The 4,518-nt window shown below is 33.2% G+C and overlaps 2 non-coding genes across 2 annotated transcripts; both read left to right on the forward strand.

Moving 5' to 3' along the window:
- The first annotated feature begins 1,341 nt into the window (after positions 1–1,341).
- trnay-gua lies at positions 1,342–1,429 on the forward strand. Its single transcript is given in 2 exon segments — positions 1,342–1,378; positions 1,394–1,429. It is a non-coding gene; the product is annotated as a tRNA-Tyr (tRNA).
- Positions 1,430–1,971: 542 nt separating this feature from the next.
- Positions 1,972–2,044, forward strand: trnaa-agc. The gene has a single exon. It is a non-coding gene; the product is annotated as a tRNA-Ala (tRNA).
- The last annotated feature ends 2,474 nt before the right edge of the window (positions 2,045–4,518 follow it).

Below are 4,518 nucleotides of genomic sequence, written 5' to 3' on the forward strand. Positions count from 1 at the left end.
TTTACAGCTGTTAAATTCAGTTCAGTTTTATTATATTAATAAGTAAGTTGGTTTCTCAGCGGGTTTTACAGAGACGCCTTGAAATAACATTAAAACCACATCACTAAGAACAAATGAATTACAAATATGAACTACAGCAACAAGCACTTAATGTAAAAATAATAGATCAAATAGGTTGATTCAAGTGATAACAGAGCACTTCCTTAATTTTAGTCTGTGGATATAAAGTTAAACTTCTCTGTAAGATTAATAGCCATTGGAATAAATGAGGATTTGAACCGGTGGCTTTATGCTCTTAATTTCTTCAGCATCTGACCTGATTGCACAACTGAGAACGAATTAAAGAATTTTAACAAGTGGACAGTCACAGTTAACACTAAGGACAGGGACAGTCAGCACAATGAAATGTAACACAGTGTTAATTCTTTTCTTTTTTTGAAAAAAGGACCATATATTTCTATAAAACTGGTTGGATACATTAGGTTTTGTAAACCTGATGCCTTAAGACAAATGGCAATTTTATTAATAATAATTGATGTCTAAAGATATTTTTAAACAAACACAATTTGCACATAAGAGGGAAATTGCAACAATAGATCAAAAGGAAAGGAAACTTTATATGATTTATTACGTGAGTGGGAAAATAAAAACACTACATATTTATATAATATGGTCAACTAATGTAGAACTAAAATGAATAAACCTGTAATGTCAAATTGTGCTGCATGCACAGTTCAGATCAGGTCGTGCCGTAAAGTGATTTTTTGTTTGTTTTAATGTTTTTCATTAAGCGCATGCGGTGTGTGTCACTTCCTGGTTCCCGTTGCCGGCCCGATCTGCATGCGCGTGCGTATTGAAATGCTACGTCATCACACACTTTACGGTGCTGCCCAATCTCTTTAACGCATGCGTGAACACTTTACGGCATGTTTGGCTTTCAATACGCCTGCGCGCGTAAATCGGGTAGGCACGCAGATCGGGTAATGACAGTAGCCAAACTCAGTTGCTGAACGTTCATGCGCAAACTCGGGCGCAGCGAGTCATATTCAAATATTTCAGTGTATAATTATTTTAAACGGCACCCCATAGCATCCCGTCACATTGTCGTATTACAGCGGTGACCACGCCAGTCGGGCTACGACGTTCAATTGTGAGGATAAAGCCTGACATTTTAATCAATATTGTAATACTTTGTTTTTTGTTATTTGAACTGGAGTGTAGGAAAAACTGCAAGATACCATCAACTACACTTTAAATAATCATTTCCCCAATAGTAATAATAATTTAAAAAAAATCATATTTCAAGTAAAGAGACTTGTGGGAGAAGGCCGTAATGTGAAGCCTTCGATAGCTCAGCTGGTAGAGCGGAGGACTGTAGAGGTAAACTGCGGGAATCCTTAGGTCGCTGGTTCGATTCCGGCTCGAAGGACTTCAAAATCTTTTTCCTTTTGTTACATTTTGTTCTTGTAATGACAGGATTATATTCTATTTAATTTATGTTAAAAGTACTGCAAAGCTGTAAAAATTTGGATCATCGTGACAATTTCACAATGTTTATCAACGCATCATTTATTTTACCAGTTTATATACGAAATTTCTAGAATAATCCACTTTGTTACATGTTTGTTCACGGCATGCGCCTGTTCCTCAAGCAACTGCAAATACGAAAGTATATTACACGATAACTCGTATATAAGGAAACACTGCCTCGGCATTTTTTACAGTTCCGCTCTGTACTGTTTCAAAAATAATAACAGCAATAATAATTTTATTTATATATACATCATGCGCTAATATTCATTAATCAGAAATATCGACTCATCTTTTAAACTGTTGGGACTGAGGAGGCCGTAACTTTAATTGAGTGCAGGCTAGCAGTACATATCAAACTAACCAATCAATACTGTATTACATAATTTATAATTTAAACATAAATACTATTTACAATAGATGAAATCTTATAACATAGGTGGGGGATTAGCTCAAATGGTAGAGCGCTCGCTTAGCATGCGAGAGGTAGCGGGATCGATGCCCGCATCCTCCAATTATAATGTTTTCTAGCGCTGTAATGCGTAACAAACTGTTAATCGGTACAAATTCATTTATGCAAAGTTCACTTGCTGTCGGTGTTTGCGGAGCTGTGACTTAAGGAAGAATGTTTCGGACAAATAACAAAATAAACATTTTAAGAAAGATTTATTTATTGAGCTCATATTGAACTTCTTTATTGTCACACTGCACATTCATTTTTTAAATTTATGTATATTTATTCTTGTCCGAAATGTCCCTCCGAATCATTTTCCCACTTCAGTGAGTTCACTTAAATTTCAGAGGAATGCGAGGTTAGTTTGTTAGTTGGTCTGAAAATAAACGTCAAAGTGGACGTATAATGTTATCACAAATGTAGCTTCGTCGAGGTAATTCTTGGTAGCGAGAACCAATCGAATCGCTCTCTCGCTACCAAGATTCTACCAAAATTGAAAGCACGAGCCAATTGCGGCCCGTATCGGCTACCAAGAATTGACCATTCACGGCCCGTTTCGGCTACCAAGAATTGAACATTCACAACCCGTTTCTCCTACCAAGAATTGACCATTCACAGCCCGTTTCGGCTACCAAGAATTGGCCAATGACGGCTCGCTCTGCTACCAAGAATTGACGAATCACGAATACCAAAACTCGAAGAGGGCGGGCCAACCTCTTGTCAGTTAATGTATTCTGCAAAAGCTTGTTCGAGTTGGCACACAGACGCTTTTGCGATTTGCGTTGCTTTTTGAACTGTCTAAAATGCTACTCACTAGTGTCGGTTTGTGCAGATTTATTACATATTTATTGCAACACGTGTAAAGACAGATATAATAATGTATAAATATAATGAACATTGAATTGTATAATCATAGTTGCTCTATAATTATAAAAATACAAATCATAGAGAAAATAAACTATGTGTACATATTTCCTACAATCGACCCTTGGGAAGTGTTTCTGATATATAAAGACCAATAACTGTTAATGAATTACTGCAGTAAAAATTATATATATATATATATATATATATATATATATATATATATATATATATATATATATATATATATATATATATATATATATATGTACCTGTAAAAGGGAAATGTTTATATACTTAGCGCAAAATAACTATATGTGTTCTAGTAAACAGCATACACACCACTTAGTTAATTTTTTTATATATATATATATATATATGCTATTCTACACCGTGATTAGAATTGTCTGAGTATTAAAGATGTATGTCTGCTTTATAAGCATAATTTATAACATCAATGTTAATATAGAGTATAACTATAATTATTGTTATTCTATATTGGCCTTGATATGAACGATTTGTGAAATTAGTGTTAAGTATTTAAAAAAAGCATACCAGTCTCTTGTTTTAACAGGTACATATATATACAATATATATATATAATTTTTACTGCAGTAATTCATTAACAATTATTGTTCTTTATACACCAGAAAGACTTTCCAAGGGTCTTTTGTAGGAAATATGCACACATAGTTGATTTATCTTTTTCAGATAAAAATGAACTCGCCCAAACAATGAATTAAAAAAAAAAACTGTTTTAAATTGGCAAAGATGAAGTCAAGAAAAAAACTTTTCACTTTCTATGATTTGTATTTTTATAATTATAGAGCACTTCATATTATTATTTTTAAACTCACTCTGTAAAATTGAACTGATTATACAATTCAATGTTTATTATATTTATAGATATCTGTCTTTACACGTGTTGCACAAATATTTAATAAATGTAATAAACTTAACCAAGAATGCTTAAACATTATTCAAAAAATGTGCAGGTAAATGTAAATATATCTGCACAAACCGACATTCTTGAAGTAGGTAAAAATAAATATTTGGAAATATTGCAAAGGGAAATGTTTATATACTTAGTGCAAAATAACTATATGTGCTCTAGTAAACAAGCATACACACCAATAACAAGCATACACACCACTTATATATATATATATATATATATATATATATATATATATATATATATAATTAACTATATATATCTATAATATATATGCTATTATACAGCATGATTAGAATCATCTGATTATCAAAAGTGTAGGTCTGCTTTATAAGCATAATTTAGTGTTAAGTATTAAAAAAAAGCATACCATACATATACCATACAAGCATACATTATTATATCTGTCTTTACACGTGTTGCACAAATATGTAATAAATCTGCACAAACCGACACTAGTGAGTAGCATTTTTAGACAGTTCAAAAAGCAACGCAAATCGCAAAGCGTCTGTGTGCCAACTCGAACAAGCTTTTGTAGAATACATTAACTAACAAGAGGTTGGCCCGCCCTCTTCGAGTTTTGGTATTCGTGATTCGTCAATTCTTGGTAGCAGAGCGAGCCGTCATTGGCCAATTCTTGGTAGCCAAAACGGGCTGTGAATGGTCAATTCTTGGTAGGAGAAACGGGTTGTGAATGTTCAATTCTTGGTAGCCC

This window comes from Polypterus senegalus, unplaced genomic scaffold, assembly GCF_016835505.1.
Source record: "Polypterus senegalus isolate Bchr_013 unplaced genomic scaffold, ASM1683550v1 scaffold_3668, whole genome shotgun sequence".
NCBI lineage: Eukaryota > Metazoa > Chordata > Cladistia > Polypteriformes > Polypteridae > Polypterus > Polypterus senegalus.